Source organism: Haemaphysalis longicornis, unplaced genomic scaffold (genome assembly GCF_048455015.1).
Source record: "Haemaphysalis longicornis isolate Haplotype H1 unplaced genomic scaffold, Haemaphysalis longicornis Haplotype H1 scaffold_3, whole genome shotgun sequence".
Lineage (NCBI taxonomy): Eukaryota > Metazoa > Arthropoda > Arachnida > Ixodida > Ixodidae > Haemaphysalis > Haemaphysalis longicornis.
The window spans coordinates 135,274,247-135,297,248 of record NW_027526335.1 but is presented as its reverse complement, the minus strand read 5'-3'; the positions used below and the strand labels follow the sequence as shown (position 1 = coordinate 135,297,248).

Here is a 23,002-nt window from a genome sequence, read left to right as displayed (position 1 = left end):
AGGTGCATCGACCTGTTTAGTCAGAGTCTATAAGGGCGGCAGGCAGGTAAACAACCCGCCTGAAGTGTACATAATCGAAGAACTTTGCAGCGAAGGTTTTTTATCTTTTTCCACTCGGCTATACGTTTCTGGCATCCGATGGTGTTCCTAAACAAGCAGACGCTATTTTGTTAGTTTCACCGCATGTCCAGAGGTGGTCTAAGGATGTCCTGCGCTATACTTGAGCCGAGGGCAATGTCCCTAGCGTATGTCAGCTTATTGGCTTGAATTACATAACCGCCAGCAACAAGGCTGGAGAGTGCGTAATATACAACTTGTTTTATATGAAAATGATGAGGTGCTGAATGCAGTTGCTCTGAAAGATTCTAATCAGCGTAAAAAGGTAGATTATGAACGGCTGAAGATTTCATTAGTCGAAAACGCGCTGTTTTAACGGAGCCTTTCTCCCGTCGAGTGAGAGGGAGACAAAGCGTATTTATTGAGTGCATAAGATAACGGTAGCTCCTCATTTTAAATAGCCATGTCGATCTTAGCATCAAGTGGCTCAACTGTCCCTCTTGGCGAGCAATCTTCCAATTGGGCGCTGGACAGCAGTACCTTATCTGCACTCTAGGCTACCGACAGGCATCAATAAATTTCCCTTAGGATGGCCAGAGTGGCACATAATGTGTCGCGCATGTCGCTAGAGTTCTGAACAATATTTTTCGCCCAGTACGATGAGGCTCTGCAGCGTACTTATGGAAGTAGTAGAGGTTATGTAAGAATTTATGGTTATAATAGTAGCCGCTATGGAAGCGCTGGCAGTGGTTATTGAGGTATTCGTAAATCATTCAAGTCGATATTGCAATTTTACACAAGGCTCAGGAATTTCTCGTCCTCTTACAGCGCAGACGCTGTGGTGGTTTGTGTTATTAGGCTCTCTGGGTTAAGCAATGTTTGTGTGTTCTGGACGCACTGTGATAAATGTATCTATGGAAGTAAATGCTAAAAACAAATTCCAGGCCATTTTCACTAACGTGAAACCTGGGGAAGGGTGGTCATGCAGTCTATAAGTGTACTCAAAGATTGTGAGGCTCCCACTCGCCACACGTCGCGCGCTGATTGGGCGCCGGAGAAGCGCCAGTGGGAGGAGCAATCGTGCGCTTGCTGAGGCGGTGGCACCCTTTCTTGCGTTGAAGTTTACCTGCCGCTTTTTGGGGGACAGGCATGGTAGAACTCGAGCGCAGTACAATGCCAACGCATCGCCCAGGTGGCTCGTTCTCGGTTATCAACGAGGCCCAACTACTTCTGCTTGTGCTTATGCTTGGGCTTGACTTCTTCTGCTTGTGCTTGGCGATTGCTTAAGCGGACGGATAGGGAGTGTTCCACAAATCTTTAAATAATGTTACTTTATTTTGAAACCGTGTTATTGAATGTACTCTGTTCTATTAGTACGCGTTACGTTCCAGCCCGAGGCATTTAAAAAGGAGTGTCCCGGTGTTTTTGTACCGCGACTACATGAGATGAGGATGACAGAAGACGCTGACAGCCCGGCTCCCGAAGTGGCCTCGCCGCTAAAAATCCTCAGCAATTCCAGTTTTTGCAGGTGGATGACCAGTGAATTTTTTGTACACAACACCGAGGGGACACGCAATTTACAAGCATGAAAACCCACAAAAATGATGATGCAATAAAAATAGGAAATCTTTTTTGTTCCTGCAGTGCCTGTCGCTGAAGCCTCTAGCATCCTTTCTTTGCCGCTTGCCCTAAATTACCTTCCAGGATAACGTAAAACATCTCAGTCGCCGGGCCTCACGCGAGCCAAGCTGCAGTCGTTCAGACAAGTGACATGCGTTGCGTGCCGTTGACTGCCCTGAGTCAAACCACACAGCTTTCCGAAAACATTCGTTTCCGCTAGTTGTTTGCGTTGAAGCGCACCGTTACTTGGGGATAAAAGAAGCGCACAGAGCTGCTGCATGCACAGCAAAATGTCGTTCAAAATTGACAGGACATAAAAATAAAACGTTAGATGCGGTGCCATTCCGGAGGACTTGCGCGGAGAGGTGAGTGCGAGATGCTTCAGCAGCCTTTGTCGTTATCGCTAGCGGCCCTCGTCGGACTTGCAAGACGTACGCCTGTGCTGAAAATTGAGCGGAAGGAGAAACAAAAGCCCAACTGCTTAAAAATGTACTGAAAATTGCAGCTCCAGACATTAAAGAGCTCCTTTGAAACGCAGCCTACGACGTTATGAAAGGATTACGGGGCCACAACAAGTGCTTCACAGTGGACAGCTTTTCTTCGCGACCTGCTCTGACAAATGTGTGTATAGCGACCCTAATTATGGAACATCAAACGCTTTCGAGTAACGAGATGCGGCGAACAAGCCTTGGAGCTTGTGTAAACACAGAAAACTAATCGAGTCCGGCCATTTTTTACCCTGTTCGAGGGCTAGGTATACGACTACAAAAGCTTTATAAAGTTGCAGGCATTTACTTTTCCGTACAAAGCTTCTGTGTTTTGTTAGGAGGCTGCCTACCCCTCTTGCGTTTCCGTGTTATCGGACGTGAGCTACCCGTGAACATACAAGTTATTAAGAGCTTTTGATTGGTTTGGGATGCGTGCGTGTGTTGAAGTGAAGTTGGGGAAAAATATTGGGCGCACTATTAACAGCTTTCTTTCCTTCATTCATTCAGTGTACCCCTAAAGGCCCTCTGGCGAGGGTATTACATAGGGGGGAGGGGGGCAAGACAACATTATACAAAATTACTAACAAAAATACAAAACGCATTATAACCAGCAATTAGTCGCAACGAAGGGAAGAAACAATAAATGCAACCTACAGCCATACCGCGTTGTACAATCGTTAAACAATCAGATAAATTGGGAACATGGCTCGCAAGACCTCAAGAATTTGCTTGACACTATTGCGCTCATAGTATTGGCTGAAAAAAAAACAATATAACTCAAAAACAAAGAACAGAGAACATAACAAGTGGCAGCGTATGCAGAAATAGCCTGCAGCAAGAGCAAGAGCAACGTATGCAAGCTACTGCCACAATTTATGCTAGAGGTAAAAGCTACAGAAAAAAATTCTAGTTAGTGACCGTAGTGTGCAAGAGCTGCAAGAATTTATTAGAATCTTTTTCGGTGGCAACATGTGCTGGCAAGTCATTCCACTCAACAATGGTGCGCGGTATGAATGACTGTGCGAAACGAATTGAATGACATTGTGGGCGTTTAACTTTATTGGGGTGATCGCGTCGTGGAAAGAGAGCAGAGGGGCTTTCAAAAAAACTTTCACGCCGTGACGGGTGGTTATAAAGCTTGTGAAAAAGTGATAAGCGCGCATGTTTCCGGCGTAGGGCGAAATCAACTAGTTCAGCACGATTTTTCAAGTTAGTGACGCTGGAAAAGGAAGAATAATCAGAGTAAATAAACCGAGCAGCACGGTTTTGCACGGATTCAATATTTGATACGATGTAGGCTTGATGAGGGTCCCAAATGGCGCTAGCATATTCCAATTTAGGGCGAATTAAAGTGGTGAAAGCAATCTTTTTTAACTGTGATGGAGCCTGATTTAAATTACGTTTTAGCAACCCAAGCGAACGGTTAGTGCTTGCAAGAGTAAGTTCGACGTGATGCTGCCATGTTAGATCCTGCTGAAAGTGAAGGCCAAGGTACTTGTAAGAAGATGTGAGCTCAAGTGGCGCATTATTCAAGAAGTAATAAGTGGGAATACGGTTAGTAGCGTTAGTAAAGGACATAAACTTAGTTTTAGAAACTTGTGTCCTTTCAAAATACTCGGTTCACCCGACAATATATTTTAGAATTTATTGCTCCTTTTATGGTGCAAAAAAGGTTTTGCCACTCAAATATATACGAAAATATAAACATAGTGCACCCAAGTTGCTACAAGACAAGAGACGACGCATATAAGGGAAATAGGGGAATAGTAATTTCTTCGCAATTGTATTTTTTGCTATTTCTACGCAATTTTTCTTTTAACCTTAACTTTGTATATGAATGTGGTGTTTGGCGCTTCCTTCAATACTTCGGGCTACTAGAATTCTTTCCACCCTACATGATTCTTTTATTTTTCGTGTTCTTATCCATGTTTTTGCTGCAGTGATGTGTAAGAAATATGCAAGAGTATATTTTACTATGCTACGGCTTTCTGTAATTCATGTCCTGCTTTTATAGTTCGCAACATTTTTTTTGTGCCCCCTCTGGTCAGTCTGGCGTGCCAAATGTTACCTGTGGCATATTGCCCTCACTGACTGCCTTGTAAAGGACGATGAGACCCAGCAAAGCTGACATCAGAATCAGCCTTTGGTCCCTGCTCTCTGTATTTTCACCTATGTTTTCAAGTGCAAAACAAGCGGAATTTAAATTTAATTTTGAATTTTTGATATAACGGCCAAACGTACAAGGGAATTTCATTGGTAATGCAGTTTTTCTATTTACGCTCGTTCCGTTTGCGGCTTCTGAAATGGTACTTTGTATGACAGCCCCTTTCCTAAGGACTATCGAGAACGTAAGGAAGCAACTGAACCAAGAGCAATAATAACGGCTTATATTGCTGTTAATACTATTATTATAGTTCTGAGACAATGGGGTCACGATTTTCAAATTGGGGTCCGAAATCATGACGAGGGGGGCTGTGTTTCATCAGGAACTAAGCCCGCGCGATATCCTATGTCCAGGAGGGAAAGCTGTAACATAAAACCTTCGAGAAATTTCCGCAAGCGCGACTACATACTCCTCTATTCTCCTACTATGTCTAAGTAACAGGAAAGGCTTGCACCTGGAAAATTGCCAAGAGCCATAAGGATATAAAGATTTCGTGTTAAAAAGCGCCCATATACAAAAAAACCTGTGGCACGGTACAGAACCATATACGTGGCCAAATTTATTCAGGGTCACTCTACTACGATCGTCAGGAGGCCGAGTTGGTGTTCGAAGGCGCTTTAGAGCAAACGTTCTGCCAGAGAAATCGGTCATTAGAAAAAGCCCGGCTGGAACTGCATCGCCTTAAAGGTTATATTCAAGATTTAGGCCACGTTCTCGAACGCATGAGGTTATTTTACATAACACCGCCGCCTAATTCTGCGCAAAGGACCGCCGGCACGGAATAGCTTGTCTTTCGAAACTGAGTGAGCACGTCGTTCGGCGAAAATAAATAGGGCAGAATTGGGAGCATCATTCAGCCTTGGATTAAAGCAACAATGCAACGAAAGAACTGAAAGAAACAAAAGCGTCGATAGCAATAAAAACCCAACGTGATAAGGCGAGCAACGCGCTGAAGCTTAGACGAGCGGACTTTTCTCTGCCAAAGCACGTTTCCGTTAAGCACCGTGGCATTTCGCCTCACGTTTTGTGGCTTCCTTCCCCCGTCACGTTTTCCGTATACGCGAGGGCTTCAACTTCTTCCGCTTGCTTTCCTTCTTTTTTTCCTCTTTCGTCGAGGTTCACAGACTGAACGCCCGGAGTTTAAGACGCAAGGGCTGTCGACGGTGCAGTGAACGAAGTAAGCGTGTATTTCCGTCAACCTCGAGCAATTGCGGAAACGATACAAGTTTGACAATCGGGACTTCGGACCGAAGTAGATTTTGGTAGACTCAAATCTATTCAGGCAAGAAAACGAAACTAATGAAATACTCTGAAGTTAGGTTTTTTTTTTTACATAGCGGTATTTTAGTTCACTTAGATAATCAGGTGCACCATGAATGCTTGCTATTCACCTATCGTTATTTCGTTTTACAACCAAGCTACACAGATTGATGTCTCACCCCAATCCTGTTTCTTTCATCGGCTAAGTTTAACTTCGACGTATTCGATTCAAGGTCACTTAACGTTTTTAAATGAGTGCGTCGGATACTGTGATTTTTTAGATGCAGTTCATTTTATGGGTCCTAAATCGGTAACGCTGATTACAGATAACATTAAATTGGAATAGGCAGGCCCAATCCAAATGTCAGGCCAGTGCGCGCAATGACATAAAAATGCTGGAAAGCAAATTTTGAGGTTCTCGTATGTATTAAGCCAAGGTACTTCATTCTAAAAGAATGGTTAAATATACCATTCTACAAGAATTCTGATAATCGTATACTGATGAAGAAGCATTTTCCTTCTCTTCAACGTTTCACCGACGTTACGCTTCGTTGGGCGCATGTAGGCAGCGTGTTTTAACCTTCAGTTTTGCCTTTCCTCGTTTTTCTTCTTTTAAATTAGATAAATGAGATACTGTAGGTCAAGAGAAACCTTCGATCAAGTCCCCTTACATGAAATATGAGAGAGAGCGAGAAAGTGAGAAAGAGAGAGAGAGAAAGAGAGAGCAGGAGCCAACCCCCTCTCTCTCTTATTTTGTCTGTAAGGGCACCTATCACTGTTTAGATTGTGTGATGGATGACCGCGGTTGCCCTCAGGAAAATAGGGATACTGGTCAAACCTTCGGTACCGTACTAAAGAACCTATGAACGTTAGTTTATTTGCCTGTGCAATACACGGGTCGAAACCATGAAAAAAAGTGCACGTTAAAGAAGCTTGACTGGCCCACAGGCGCTGTTGATAAGCGGCACAAGTGGCAGCAAGCAGCAACTTATTCCCCTTTTTTTCTCGGGTTGCTGCCATCTTCTAATCTTGGGTGTCACCATTTTATCCCTCCCTTCTTCCCTCTCTCTCTCTCTGTCTCTCTCTCTCTCACTTTCTCGACACACGAGAAAATCGCACGGTTGCTACCAGATCTCTTCTGGCTATCTTCTGCGGTTTCCTACTACGGCGGCATCGTAGCACTGTATGGCAGCGTGATGTAAGAAATGCCATCGCGAAGTCGTGTCTCAATGCTCTTTCGCCAGTCGACTACCGGCCGCCCGGCAATCTGGTGCGACCTTCCAAGGCCTATGAATTCCTCAGAATGGTTTCTCGTTTCCCGTGGCCAGCTTTGATGCGTAACTTTCGGTTGGCGTGAATGGCCGATTTAATGTCAACCAATGCAGCGATCGATTGCGAACCTTCTTCCGAGCAAAGGGTTTATTGTCGCTGACACCTTGTCACTCCTGTTACTCACATTTCTTTTATTGCTACTGATATTATGACAGAGCAGCTGCTGCTTGGGTGTTACGAGTAGAGAGCGGAACTTTAGGCAAAATGCCTGTTTCTCTCTTCAGTCCGCTACCAACCGATTTGACACAGAAGCGTGAACTAAGCCTGAAAGACTTTTCCCAACACTTTATTGTGCCTATAAGCACATATTTTTAGGTTAGTGTCGATATGCTCTGTTTAGCACCTAAAAAATGCCTTTTGTGTTATATATATTTTTAGTCGTTTTTGCACTGCCTGATCCGCTACAACATTTATCGCTTCAGAAGGCGGAAACTCGGCGTTTGTCTCCCGCTGTTTGCGAGGAAAATACACTCGTCGGGTCAATCCCGTGAAAACCTGTGCTTTAGCCGCCGCAATTTCGTCCTTAGGTTATCCCGAGAAACTAAAATATGCCGCCAGAGGCCCGAACGCATGGAAACCGCAGCCAACATCGCCACCGGGTGTCATCATGAGCGTTTCGTTCTATGTCATTCTGTTGTGCCGTGTACTGGTATCAATGGCAAAAACTTTAGCCGACAAAATGCGCACCAATTCTTTCTCTGAATGTGGTTGGAAGGCAAAGCAGCCTACGACACCTACAACAACTGCCCATGCGACGTCACCTCAATTATCACACGTGGGTACATAAATAGGTAAACTAGAGACAAGGGAAATGTACTTAACCAAATCCTTTATTACTTCAAAACGACATTCGCAACTGCTCTTTGATCAGCGTGATACAAACTGATATTTTCAGGTCTCTCCGTAGAAACATGTACTACTAATGTTAACTAAATGCAAGATTCATGAATCATGGTTGCTTGTGTTCTACTGGTGAAGGGAATGACTGCAAACTCTTCCAGCACGAATTGGACGAACCCCTTGTTCTGCATTTTTTAGGCATCGACATTAAAGTCCCGGACAGGAATCACGGGTGTGTTATGATCCATCGCCAGTGAGGAGAAGTGCGGTCGTATGTAGGACTCCATGTTAGATTTGGGTGTATCCGGTGAGATGTAGACCGTCAAAATTAGGATTCCTTTCATTGTATTAACAGAACACACATCACCGTGGTTGACTTGCATTTTTCGTCTTATTAGCAGTCGCCGTTATAATACATCTTGCGGTTTGCACTTCACACGAGGGCTTTGAATTAGCGTAAATGGTAGACCGGCCGCTGTCATTGGTGATTACACCGTCTTCCTTCCCTTCTCGTGCTTGTGTAGCTTTTTCAGCAGTATGACAGGCTTACCCTCCGCTTCTCAATTCGGGTCGGGGTTCGATGCCTGGTCGTGCCAGTAAATTCTTTTATTCAGCCTGGTATGAAGTATTTTGTGGCGCACGCCACAACGAAACCATTGGCACGCAGAGGTATAAAGCTTTGCTTTACAACAAGCAAAGAAAGGAATGAACGTGACGTAAGCTCACATGGGCTACTCAAGTTCAAATATTCCAACACACAAAAACAATGGAAACATCTAGCACACAGAAATTTCAAGGTCACGCCAAAACCAGCATCCTGTCAAGAGGACATCGTCAAACACCAAGATACAGCATGCATAATACGAATGAGGAACGAGAAAAAGAGGTCATAGAACGAGCATCCCACCACTTCCTCAGTCTGGTCGCAACAACCGCCATCGGCTGTGCCAGGTAACTTTCAGGGTCATTTACAATCTAGCTTTAAGGGTTAGTAGAAAATCATCTGACATGTTGTCTAATGTTGTTAATCCGTATAGCCTAGTCGGAATAGTCTAGCTACCGACTGAGTGGTGTTATTTCCAGCAGCTTTGCTGCCCATAAAATTCTGCAGGACAGGATGAATGAATTTCTTATCCGAAATTATTGCTATTTACTGCGCTCTTGATGTCACTCATCGATTTTGACGTCAAAGCGCACTTACCGATTGTACTTTCTCCACAAGTGCCTGTTGTTACCACCAGGGAACACGGCTAAGGGTGCAAAACTTTTACAACGGACAACTTTGGGTTATTCAGTTTTGCAGAAGAAAACAGTGTCGCGGCGCAGACTGTTCTATACCGCGATACAATTGAACGTAACCCACCACGGGGGTTCAGTGGCTAAGGTGTTGTGCTTCGGAGCACGAGGTTGCGTGTTCGATTCCTGGCCGCTGTGGCCGCACTTCTGGTGGAGGCGAAAGGCAAAAACGCCCGTGTGTTGAAGATTTCTGGGCACTTTAAAGATCCCTTATTGGTCAAAATGAATCCCGAGCTCTCCACTACGGCGCCTCATCGTCTGTGAAGCGGCGTCGCGTTAAACCGACAATCAATCAATCAATCAATCAATCAATCAATCAATCAATCAATCAATCAATCAATCAATCAATCAATCAACCAATCAATCAATCAATCAATCAATCAATCAATCAATCAATCAATCAATCAATCAATCAATCAATCAATCAAACAATCAAACAATCTGGGGGAACATTTATATTTAAGATATAATTACATCGTGGACGCTGAGTGTTCTTGATATAAGTTCAGGTCGTAAAACATTGTCGCACGTTGTTTATCATTAATTTTAAGCCTTTCTTTTAGTGCCGAATCGCCCGAATGTCAAGTAACTCTATTAAAATGGGGACTCTTGTATGGCAAATTTTCACGAAGGAAGTAAAATTACTTTCCATAGCACGAGATTTCTGCACTGCTATAATTGGTATTGAAGAATTTGTTCTCAAACACAGCGCTAAAGCAAAAAAAAATTTGACTTATACATGCTTAAACTAAAGTTTTTGACTCCTATATACTCCCCAATATCCCTTTCCCAAAACCTTAATTTTTGGGCCGAAGGTTTCGTTCTCTAGTTATAAGGTTTTCAGCGGCGAATATTTCTCTCCAAGATGAAACACCTGGCGTCAAAGACAACTTTATCTACAACAAGCCAAAACGTCCCGCTAATGGCTCCAGATGTGCGTCAAAGACAACTTTATCTACAACAAGCCAAAACGTCCCACTGATGGCTCCAGATGTCCCAGAAGCAGCCGTCTATTCCTACCATCAGCGCTAAAAATTTATCCTGTGAAGTAAGCGCAGGATCGATGTTTCGAGAGGTGCACTGTTCCTGTGGCCTGATGGTCTCGCTACGCGGTGCTTTGCAAAAGGCACGCGTGACACAGTTTGCTTACATGCTCATAGCAAAAGGGTCTGCACAAAAACTCGCATTAGTCGCAGGCCGCTTTTTCAAAATTGATACCTCCTTATTACCATTATTGCGCTGTCATTTCGCTTCACGCACCGTTACCTCACGTGATATTGTTGTTGCTGCCGTGATTATTTCCGCCTTTAGACACGAATGCACACGGGAAGGTTCTCGGTCATATTTCGAGTAATGAACGCATTTTTTCTCCCGCGCACGAGTAATTACTGCTACAGCAGCCGAGGCCAAAGTGTAGGCTTCGTACGTGATTGCAACATCGGTCGTTCGTGCTGTCTATAGCCGTCATTCCTATCGCCACTCTTTCCCGCATAACCTTACCGTTAGGCGGCCGCAGACAGACTCCGCAAGAATAATATTTAGCGAGCGATGCCCGTTTTCGGCGTCGCCGGACAAAAATCTCCCGTCCAGAGCACTTAGGGGGATTTGCCGCTGAGCGAACTACGCGGAGGTCTATTCGCTTCAGAGACGAGGCAAAGCACCATCTCCCTGATGTTGACTCTGCGCGACATTCGGGGATTGCGGGTGACTTGGGTGATGTTCCTAGAGGCCGGTCGCCCCGAACAAAAATGGGCTTGTCTGTAGGCGTCCCCGAGCGCCGGAGAAATGATGACCGCCTGTTTATGTTGCGAAGAAGGCGTCGCTAAACGTGCACTTGACCTGTACCCACATAGAAAACACGCAAGGCACGCATCCTCGCACAAGAGCTGGGGCAGGTAAAAACAACGGCGAAAAAGCCCAGCGTCCACGCGGAGTTCTTGGCTACAGTTACCCAGCGACATCTCGGCACAGTTTGCGAGCACCCATTTATTTGATTCGCTTTTCTGTCGTCTTGTGTCCGCAGGTTGCTGTTGTGCAATCTTAGTGCAAACAGTAAACTTGAGCAGGAAGTTTTACCGACCGAGGAGATGAAAGTGTGGCGGAAGAAAGACTGCGAAGTGTTAGCTTTCATCGCCTGTATTTGCGAGGAGTTAGGTGGCGCTTTATTTGCTCAGTTTTTTTTTTCATATGACGAATGCTTTTGAATGGCTTTGGACCTAGTTAAGACTGCTTGCTATTCTTAAGCCAGGTGCAGCGACATTCTTCATTGGACTCCCATGAACGTTCGCGGGTTTCGTGAAAGCGATGGGGGAGGTTTTTTCAGCTTCATTAAAAGGGACGCGTGAGTAAACTTTTTCGTCGTCCTATGGATTAAGAAGGAGGTAAGAGGAGTATAGTGAGGACTGATCTTTTAAAAAATTAAAGCCGTTCCACTCAATTTGCAAGATGTCCGAAGTGCAGAGCAGTGATTCGCCATAATGGGCTGCAACGCCGTCCTCCGCTCACTACTGCCACCCAATGCATTTCAAACTTCCCGCATTCGCAGTGCTCACGCGCCCCCTGCTCGAAACTGCGCCAGCAAGAGTTCTGTTCATTTTGCGCTTGCTTTAATTTCGTATGCTGGAGCTGTTTTGCGTCATTTCTAACGCGTGACTTTTTTCTTGCGCGACTGGAGCCTTTCTGCTGCATTTCGTACGTGCCATTTTTTTTTCTTGCGCGGCCGGAGCCGTTCTGCTGCATTTCGAACAGGCCATTTCTTTCTCGCGCGGCTGGAGCCATTCTGCGTCATTTCCAAGAGCCATTTTCGTTCTCGCGGGGCACCTGTTTTCTCTTACAAGCGCAAAAACCGACTTAAGGAGCATTCCGAACTAAATGAACGCAGGAGCTGCCGTTTATATGCATAGATTTTGCGTGAAGTTTACCTGCAGTTTTCTTTGTGCTAAAGAACGGGACCTTAATCCGGCAGTCGCATTGACCGTTAGCGAGCGAAGACGACAAGCCGAGCTCATAAACTGCTCTGCACGTAAAGTTAACTGATGTAATCGCAGCCCTCTGTGGGTCTCTCGAGAACTGTACAAGTTACTAGAGCGAAAGCTTTCTTAGTGCGACTGATGGCGTTCCGTAAACCAGCTAATGCATTTCCCCATAGACGGGTTTGTAGACCGAATAGCTCTGATAAGATCTCTGCACACGCGGCGCGTGCGTCAAACCTCGCTTCCATTGAGTAAAATGGTTTTTTGAAAATCGCGAAAAAGAAACGGTTCTTAATAAGACAATGCCTGCATCGATCATGAAGCAGAATTGCAATTGTACACCATAATCTCATAAACCGCCTATCGGTGTACATGTGTATCGTTCTTACATGCGGTTACTAAGTGGGGAAAAAATTGTCCAATGAATTCGTTCTTAGTTTGCGATTTGGGCCGTCGAAGGTCTGACCATGGAATAGACAAAATTTAAGCGAAGGTTATACGCACTTTTTATAAAGTTTTTGGCGCACTTCTGACATTTTTGATATCAGAAAGATTTAACGCTTCCCTCAACGCTCTTTATTAAGGGATGGAAAAGCCTTTTGCTGTGCTTTATCAACGGCCATGTAGCTTTATTCTCATCCACGAGAACGTAAAATGTATTTTTCTAATCGTTAAAGAAGTCTTATTGCAAACACTAGCCACGAAGTTGAACGTTCATTCGAGCATTGTTACAATGATTGGCATCAGGTATACAGCGTCCTCGCCGCGTAGGGTTGTCGCTCTATCCGATATTACATGAAATTATCCTCACAACGCTATTCCCTTTTTACTGTGTCTTTGCCAGCAGTCGTTGGAAGTTAGATTCCTTCAGAATATTCAGCAAGCTGCAAAGATCGGCAGCGGTCACAGTTAAATCTCAAGTTAAAAGAGGTTGGAGGTGCTTTCACGGGATCAGTAGCAGCTCCGACGACGAGATAGCGGGGAAGCCTCCCCGTATTAGTGAATTGCCATCTTTTAAAATATTCAAACAAAACCAGACTAACAATTCACGTCTATTGCTTTATTTCGGTTGGGGTACTTGTTTTTACTAAAACTAAGAGAGTGTTTTAGCGCTTCGCTCAGGGAAACTTCGGATGCCCCTCTTGTGGGGTGGCAGGGAGCCATTGAAATCGTAGCCTAGAGCTTCTGTGCATTTAGTTTCGAGATCTGCAGGAAAGGCTCTCAAGCTGAACGAGGTTTACTTCTGTTTTGTTTGTGTCAAAGGCTCAGTACAACGACCTTCTTTTCGGCGTTCTTCTATGGAAACTTGGCATGCGACAATAATATTGTTTCGGTTTTCCGTGCTCCGCTGAAAAAAAGGGATGATTCCCAAAATTTCGGTTGGGTCAAATTATGCACCACCATCACGGCCACAAATAATGTTTTGTGAATAGTTCATGGCAGAGTACTTGGGCATTGGCTATTCCTGAATGTAAACAACATGGTCAATTTGAAGGAGGCGCTACACACTGATAGGGATTAGCGATACGAGTGGAAATGCCCCCAGTTTGCAGGTGAACTACAATGAACTCACCATCTTGTCCCTTATTTTATTGTCCCTTATTTATCGGTGAGTAGAGCTGTCCCAATACCTATGCACCCTTCGACTTCTCGAACATCGTTGAACAGTCTCCAAAGATCACAAATAGGGAAGGTAAATACGCCACATCTTCGTTTCTCTGAATATTCAAGAAAAGTTTGGTTATTATAAAAGTGCTCTGAGTGCGTGCCGCTAAAACGTTAAGAGTGTGCAGCCTTACCTTCTAGTCTCTTGCCTATGCCATTTGTTTGTGAAACCAGCAGGGTAACCTAATTTAGCGACGGAGAGCTATATCTTCGCACACTCTCACCTTACACCAGTAATTAACTTCCCGTGAACAATAGAAAGTTAAGAATAAGGGACAACCGAGGGGATAGTTACATGGCAACCGTCTGATTGATAGCTTTTGTCCTGGTGAACAAAGGAAGATTCAAAAAGTATTGTATCTTCTTCAACCATTTTTCTGCTTTTCTTCGTTGCCTTCGCATATCGTTGGCAGCCAGCCATACGGCTCAAACATTTCTACCATAAATCAGCGGTGGCTGGCCTTTCTGCGAGCCAAATGTGTACTGGTGCACCTTTCTCACTCAGCCTCCTCCACTGCAGCTGCTGCTCCCCATGTCCTCCCGTCGGCAAGCATTAATCACGCTATGTCATTAGGGCGAAGCGACCTAGACGCGCGAGCTCCCCTAATAAACTGTGCGCTTGGCACCCACGCGCAGGTCTCGCCAGCGAGCCGTTAGGGGCAGTGCTGTGGCCTCCTGGCTTCGCAGCTGGCTCTAAACGCTGTTGGGGGGTGCAATTAGAACCCTCTAATATTGTCCATTTAGATGTGCAAGCGAAAAAGAACAGAAAAGGCCCAAATTCTTCTTCAGTGATGCTTTTCCTGTTTCTCACGTCGGTATTTTTCGACACCGTGGCTCGCCGCCGTCGTTATCGTTATCGTGAAGTGAAAGAAATTTTCGGCAAAACATGTACTGTCATTTCTCTATGTTAGCAAAGAGTGGGGCATAGGAAAGCAGTGTTCCTCTATAGTAGAGGGGTTCTAACTTCTGACAACGAGTTGAGAAGAGGGATGGGTTTAGCGGGGACCGGGATGCCGTCCCTGTAGTTTGCAGATTTCACGTTTGTTAGCCGGTGAAGAAATGATGGTCCGCTTCTCTGAATCATCATTTTATATTAGATCGTCATGCGTCCTCCCGTCTGTTTGTCTGTCCGCCCGTCTGTCTATATGTATGTCCGCCCGTCTGTCTGTCTGTCTGTCTGTCTGTCTGTCTGTCTGTCTGTCTGTCTGTCTGTCTGTCTGTCTGTCTGTCTGTCTGTCTGTCTGTCTGTCTGTCTGTCTGTCTGTCTGTCTGTCTGTCTGTCTGTCCCCAAGTGAGCCGAAACAGTTTTTTCAGCAGTCATTGATGGGCCACTGGAGGTCATATTTGCCGGTGCATTGCAGACGCACAGGTGTATCGTCGGTGTGCCACTAGTGATACACCCATGACCCAACTTGACCACGCGTTTACTCCCAAGGGAGCAATTGGTGGGTCACTGGTGACTGACCCATGGCGAACCATCACTGGGGGAGGGATCATCAGTGGTGAAGCACCAGCAGTAAACGCACTGGAGAGACCCTACTAAGTCCCTAGCCATGCTGGTCACCAGCAGTCACTCGTGGGCCACAATCAGGAGTACAGGCATCGGCCATCAAACGAACCGAACCTATACGTCGCTGAGCCCACGTGTTAGCTGTGTTCGTGTACCATTAGTATCAGCTACGGTAAGGTTTTCAGGCGAGCACTGAGGTTGGATGCTCTGCGAAAAAGGAAATTGAAAACAGAATTATGGCATGGTGGCGCCATCTCATCGGCAAAAGAAGCTCTATAGTTATTCGGCGTCATTTATAGTAAAGCTGGCATATGGGCCGCCAAAGGTTTCGTTGATAGTTAGCGAGGAACTGCTAGTCATGTATACATTATTTCAGATAATACTCCAAGCGCCAGGAATTCATCAAATGCACATTTTTATGAAACCTTTTGCTGTTGTTATTGGAGCCACTATTAACGTAACAAAAACGAATACATACCATTAGTTTACTTTTAAGTATATAAAAGACAAGTAGTGGAAGAGGGAGTTGTTAAGATCGAGCAATACGGCGACGCAACAACGCCTGTTAATTTCCAGAGTTCGCGTTTTTGGTTGTTGTCAGCAGGAAGGAACTCAAAGCACACTTATTTCTTACGTAATCTCTGCACGGTCCCTAAACACCACGAAAGCGTTGTGCGGATTTAGGTCGCTATGCATGGGGGGGGGGGGGGCGGGCATTGACGTGCTCAAATGCTGGTTCATTCTTGCGTAGCTGTCTGCGGCTCCTGCTAGAGACTTTCTATGTCATGCTTTTAAAAAGATTGAAACCCCAACCCTCTAGCGACGACGATGGCTCAAACGCAAAGCTTTCCTTCGGGCGAAAATGAAATGACGACGTTCCAAAGTAAACGCCATTGCAATCGAAGAAAAAGTGTCACCTATCGAAATGCAAACCACTTGAGCATCATCGATCAAAGCGTCCATTGTCATGATGGAAATTGCGTGCACATCGAAGTTCAAGCTCAGACGACAGCAAATAACTCCTCACGAAAAAGCTGAGCGTCCCGAATCGTCGACTGTTTTGGGGTGGCGCCATTGGATAGACGTCGGTGTCATACGTGAGCCACCCAGGTCGCATTCGGAACACGGGAAGCGTTTTGTTCTGGCACAATCACAATAATCACCATCATAATATTCATCCTCACGTGTCCTCCTCTTGTGTAATGCTGGCTTTCCTCCAGTGCGTTCTGATTACGAGGCCGCCATCAGTGAGCCCAAGAAAGCTTGGAAAAGTTTAAAAAGTGAGCCCAAGATGGACAAGTTTAAACCCAGTTTGATGAGCGATAGCTCTTTTTTCGCGTTGATAGCGCGCAATCCACATTTTAAAACCCGTACACTACTGCAACGCAAGGTAGTACATAGGCGCTTCAAGCCGTAGTCGCCGGTGTTGACGCGCGTGCCTTCATCAGCATGCCTTCACAGCCGTGCCGATCCTCTTGCTGCTAGCCTCGCTAAAAAATCGTGGTCGCTTGCCTGCGGAAAATCGCGACGAGACGTTGCAATGGCAATACTATTCGAACCATTCACCATAACTAGTTTTGAAATATTGTGCGAATAAACGATTACGAGTAACCCAAAGGCCTTCGAAACATTCCCAAACAGGAACGGCCACCCGACGCTACTAATTGGTTTCATTTGTCAACACAACTACAAACTCAGCAGGTCATATACACACGGCAGAAAACGGCCACTTAACTTGGCTCCCAAAAAGACTAAGGATGTTCTAATAGGTTGGAATTGCTGATAAGCATGTTTTGCCGTGCTTTAGTTAGCACCATACGTCGGCGGTAGTCTGTACAAGCAAAATCTGTCATCATAAACAAAAGGAGGCCCACAAGATGGCTGACGACTCAAGTAAAAAAAAACAGGTGAAATATTGCGTGCGCACTCAGTTTATTATAGACGATGCTGTCACAAGCCGATAAAGTGCTCGAATAGCTGGGACATGTAGACATTGCTCAGCCCAAAGGAAAGCTTAAGCATGCATGAACGAAGACATTAGTACAGAAACGACACCACCAGGGTTCTTTTAATGGGAAATACACGCCGGATTACTCTTCAGAACGGGAAACATAAACACACCTCTATAAGAACCGAATCAAAAAGATGCTTGTTGAGAACATAGACAGAAAGAAAAGTTGTCGGCTTGAACTTCTTTAAGCAAAACCAAAACAAAAGACTGAGAGAAGCTCAATTTTCAGACACATGTCAGAAGAGCAATGCGAACACGGGAAAATTTACACTCAATGGAACATACCTTGTTGCACAAGGAATGGCCGATGGCCTAAGCTGGGAAAATGAAGAGGGTGTATAGAGATTGTTTATACTGGAAGAAAACAGTGACAAAAAAATAACCAATGTCCCAAAGGGAAACGTTCGGCCATTGCACACCAATGTTTTCATATACACTGCATTATATGCAGTGCTTGAATAAGCACAGAATTTTTTTCCGAGCAATTTGTTTCTGTGATCACGTGAACACGTCTTTTTGCTAGCCAGCGTTTTTCAGTTTTACAGTGCACGGTATATGGTTGGGCATGTTCATGTAGCAACCACGTTCTTCTGGTTTGGATTAGCTCGCTGATGCCCTGCCATTTCATTCCAAATGATGAACATTTCTTCAACTGCGAGAAAGTTTGTTAACCGTTGTCCAAGGCGCAGAGATTGTTCAAAATCAAGGGTTTACCGCAATAAACCAACATTGGCTGTAAGGTTAACCGTTATGAACGTGAGCCCGGAGGATTTGTTGGTACAAGAAGCACGTGTGACCTACAATAAATTTTGTTGTTAACGCCTGTTTTTGCATTTTAGTAAACATAGGCGCTACCATGAGTGGAACCCGTGGGTTCTGTTTCGGGCTCACATGCACCCGTGCGTCAACCACACCATCCATATGTGCCCATTCTTTGTTCACAAGTTTGTGCATACGTGTTCACGTGTATTGGACGCGCACGCAAGCCCTGACCCTTTGTGGGTGGGTTGTGTTTCTGTGAGTGTGTTCACGTGCACAGGCCTATGCGCATGTGCTCTTTCGACGCCTTTTGTAGCGCCGCGCAAGTCATTTTACCTTTTTAAAACGATAGTCTTTCCTCGGCTTTTGAACGTGGGCTATTTTGATATCTCAGTATTTCTGTCTGTTTGTCTCTCTATACAGCCGCTTGACTGAAAGTCAAAAGAATTCTTGAACGAGACGCTTATATACGACAAACTTTCAAACTAATCGATCTGGTGACAATGTTCATTCTTTTCAATATGGTTGAGGAAATAGAAAAAAATGGGGCAAAATTGATGCGAAACATCAATACATAAGCGACATCTGCCGGGTTGTTTTAATGAGAAATACGTGGCTGCTAGATTTCTGCGGTATCAAACGAAGTAGTACGCCCCAAAGAAGTGTTTTCACCCAGAGTTACAATATGCGTTCGCAGCTCCCCCTGGGGCGGCCTTTCAAGACAAACAGAAACAAAAGGTTCCAATAGGCTGCGCGCAAGCACTGAACCGCGATAACATAGAATTGAGCAAACTTCTACTGCGCTTATCGGGGGGTGTCTAGACCGGAGTAAAAGAGCGTGGGAGCTGGGCAAAAAAGATAAAAGAGTAATTTACACGGCATGGGCGGCAAAAGACTTTTGTCTTTTGAGAACACATGCAGCGAAGTCAACAGAGACGCGGGAACTTCAATTACACTTCTTACCCTTTCCTCTCCTCGTTTCTCGCAGTGGCCAGTAAGTTATTTGTTGTTCCTGGCGTAACTCCTGTATGTACACGATTGCATTTGACTCGCGGCTAGGATGTACGATTGGGACAGCTGTACGAGACTCTGAGAAGATCTGGCATTGTGATGATGGTGGGGGATTTAAGTAACGTTACTTTAAACCAATCCTTCTACCAGCCTCGTGCTAGCTATCCCAGTTTCATGCCCACGAAGCCAAGCTTGTTTACTTTGCTTTGCCAACCTCAAACTTGAGCTGACAAAGCGTGTACGCTCTGGTGTATAACCTTTTATGGTGGGCGGATTTAAATTATGCTCGTGAGATGGGCAATAACAGCAGAGTTTATTCCATTCGCAACCAGGCCGGGACCAACAATAGTTTTTAAACCCAAACTGGTGGTTGGTGCGTAACAAGCTCTACACTATCCGGCTACGCCCAAACAACACCTTGCTCACTTTTGAATATTATTCTTGCTGCTCAACCTGTAAATACTTCGCCGGTAACATCTACCAACAAGTATCCATAAACACAAAGGGTGACAAAAATCACGGTAGTGTGATGCGCCAACTTCCGGCCGTCTATGTTATGTCTGAGATTATCGCGGCTACTCCAGGCGGCGATGAAAGTTAAGTGCGGGCTCTGTCTTCTTTCACAACGCTTATCAATCCCCGCGCAGGCCTGTTCGTGAAGACTTGGCTTCTGGAAATGCTGCCCTGTACTTGCGTCTTCAAATTTTCTCAACAAATTCTATAGAGTAAGGCGGTGCATGTTGGAAACTGCGAAAGGCGAGGCGTCGTGGTGCTCAACAGTGCCCTAATTTGTCACTCGGGATTAATGCATATTTTTTGACCTCATGGAACGACAGAAAAACTTTGAACAAAGTCGGAATATGGAACTGACGTGACGTGTCAGCCTCGCTCATATCCCACTCACGTTCTTTTTTTTTTCTTCAGTGCTGCATTCCCCCTGGGTGGACAACATGAATAATGACTCTACGCGCTATCGCGCATCCCGCCCCCCGTATAAGCAGTCTTCCGCCTCTCGACTCTGAAGTTAATTGTCAGGGTGCATAGGCAGAGCGCTAGCCACGATAAATATCTCGGCGGGAATGCGCACCCTAGCTGCGGCCAAACACGTTTCTCCGCGGTGCGGTATCGCTGTGACTCCCGCCCCGTACACTACGGTTTAGCTGGGTTTGCGATAGTGTGCTCGGAGACAATTAATGCGAAGCCAACCCCTGCCAGAACATTCTCTTGCATCATAGTTATTACTGTTGGACGTTAACTTCCGCTTGTCAAGTTAAGATGCTCCCATTATTACTGCACATTAACGGACATATATAAAAAAGGTTGTTCGTTTTCGAGGCAAGTTAAAGCAAAGTGTGACAATGATTGCTACATACGCGGACACCGTGTGTGGGGTAAAAATGGCAATAAAGATACTCAGAACTTTGTTCAGATGGTAAGAACTAGCATTTTGTAATTAACGCAGCCACATTACAGCCACGAAAAAGAAATCGCAACTGAAAGAAATGCGAGAAAAATTAAAAAAAAACTCACAATTTGCGATTCAGTGACGTGTATGGAACGGAGTGGCGTATTATGGGTAAGTACTAAACGAGTTATTATTGGGTTAACTGCATGTTGGCATGCAAGTGATACGATCACACGGAACTATATGCCCCACTAGAATCATTGATTCATTTCTCTTTCTTGATTCATAGAATCAAGAAAGGGGGTGTCTTCGGTTGGCAGCCACCACGGCAATCGCGCAGACAAGACTATCTGACACAATAGAGAAATCGTATTGTGACTAGGCTTTCTCATGCTTTCACTATCTCCTTTATTTGTGTGAAGTTTAGGATGAAATCGTTATCGTTGTTGTCACGGCAAATGTTTGGGGAACCACACCTGTGACGCTCTTCATGACCTTTTCGAAACGCCGAAATGCCCTGAAGGCAAAACTGCCGAAAAGTTTCAACTCAAGATATGTGGGTAAACGGTGAAATATTTGCAACGTAGCGTCCCATGAGTGCGCCTCTATAGTTTGAAGGAGGATCTTGGAACCCGTTCCTTTTTTCAGATTTCGCGGTTTTCTGATTGGACGCACGGTCTGCAGTAGTCGGCCTAGTCTTTTACAGTGCTGATTACAAGTGACTTTCTGAAGCTTCGTTTGCCGTGTGGCATGCCGCAAAAGTAAACGTAAATGGGCTATAATATTGTCGTTACATACCAGCACGTACGTTTTCTAACTTCTTCTTTGTTATCGCTTAGGTTTGTCATGATATAAGATGCGTTTGATTGCTTTATGCTCCTTCCTGCCGTTATACTGGCCTTCTCTTTCTTGCTTCGAATACATCATACAGCTTTATTTCTAAGGCCATACTCAGACACGGGTATGTACCAGCCTGAGACCGTAACGTGTCGTTTTTTTTTTTCGTGCTCGTGTTGCCAATAGCAAAGTTGTCTACAAGTCAGGATACAGTTTTGCTCCCCGTCTTGTGCCTCTTACCCTAACAGACCTAATAACTAAGATCGCAGGCATAACTCCTTGAACTGTAAGGGTAGTAGCTGAGCAGCATTGATTCCTGCTTCAAAATCCGTCAAACCTTGATGTGTTTTCAAATGTTCCAAATGGCAAAGCCGTTCCATTTTCGGTACCACCGAATCAGTTTCTCACCAGGACGCACTCATACCGACCCTGTAAGATTGGTTGGGGAGAATATAAAAAGTGCTTGTCTAATATTGCTGTTACAAAACGTGTACTTAGTGCCGTGCATTTCTTGCGTTTAGTTGACGCGGCCCCATTTGGGGAATAGTTGCACTAACGGTCTTGGGAAGAGCGCGTGCGAAGCATTAGGAAAACTGGATTTTGTTGATGCATCGCTTCTTTCCCGTCAAGCCAGAAAGCCTCTCCACGAACAGCGTGCCGCAATAGTGTTTCGAACGCCGTTTCGCTGCCTATTTTGGCGGGGCTGAAACAACGAAACGAGGTTAACTGCTGGACAACAGTTCCCGTGCGGGTGCGCTGCTCGGTGCGTCCAATGGGCTCCCGACAGCGAACACGCGACTGCAAACGACGCAATCAGGTAGTTTAAGGAAGCAGGCCGTTCACCAGACAGAAAAACCCATTTCTTTCTGTCGGCTTTAATGGCCACCGTACGCGGTTTTGTTCTCCACAGCACCCAGGGTAGCGCGAGAGGGTTTTCTTTCTGCTTCTCGAGTGGGGCAGTGAAGCTCCGAAGTCAGCCAATTTCTGCCCAAATGCATGTTATTTCGTTCCTGTTCCCCAGCGTCATACATGTTTGTTCGCTGCGCCGCACTCCACCTCAATTTGCCTTCGTTCGGCCTCAGCGAACAATAGTTGGGCAGTGCGACCACGCTCCCTTCGTCACTCCAGATATTCCCTCCAGAAACGCCTGGTTACGGGAGAATGGTTGTAACCTGCTTAGCCCGTACGTAAATTACTCATTACACACGGGGCCTAAGAGCGGTTGCCCCAACAAAGTTAGCGAAGCCGCAGATTCCGTCCAAGAGTCCTACGCGCCGTAATGGAAAGCCCCGTTAGCAAAAATTGAGTCTCACGTTAAGTGAAGGAGAACCGTAATTGACTTTCTGCTGCGGACTGTACGCAGCAGCTTTTTTTATTTCTGTTTTCAAGGAGATGGAATAGGAAACGTCACTGGGCATATAAAAGGCAGCTTCCCAACAAAAAACATGCAGTATTACACGTGGTTACTACAGAACGCAACTATGACAAAAATGCACTGTTTGGTACACCTACTTTTTTTGTCAGCCACATTCTAGACATCTATTTTTTTTCCTAGGATTCAATCTAAACGTGACTTCGTACTCACCTGCAGATGCTGAACCACTTCATTCGGGCTGACAGCACTCAGCATTACCCGCGCCTACAGTGAACCCTGTGTGGGACGCCATCGTGTCAGGTAAATTGAATTCGTTCTTGTTGCCTGTCCTCTTAAACTAAAACCTGGCAGCGTATGGACTGTACGTGGCGGCAACCGAACCCTCAAAAAGTGCTTCGTG

General features: G+C 45.3%; 1 protein-coding gene across 1 annotated transcript in view; it reads left to right on the top strand.

Annotated features, from left to right (window-relative positions):
* The window catches only part of LOC144175109 (putative G-protein coupled receptor No18), a 209,848-nt gene that overhangs the window by 33,466 nt on the left and 153,380 nt on the right, over window positions 1-23,002 (top strand). The window contains exon 2 of the mRNA XM_077704191.1: window positions 22,819-22,902. The gene's annotated coding sequence lies outside the window, so the exon portion shown is untranslated. The remainder of the gene's footprint in view (window positions 1-22,818; window positions 22,903-23,002) is intronic.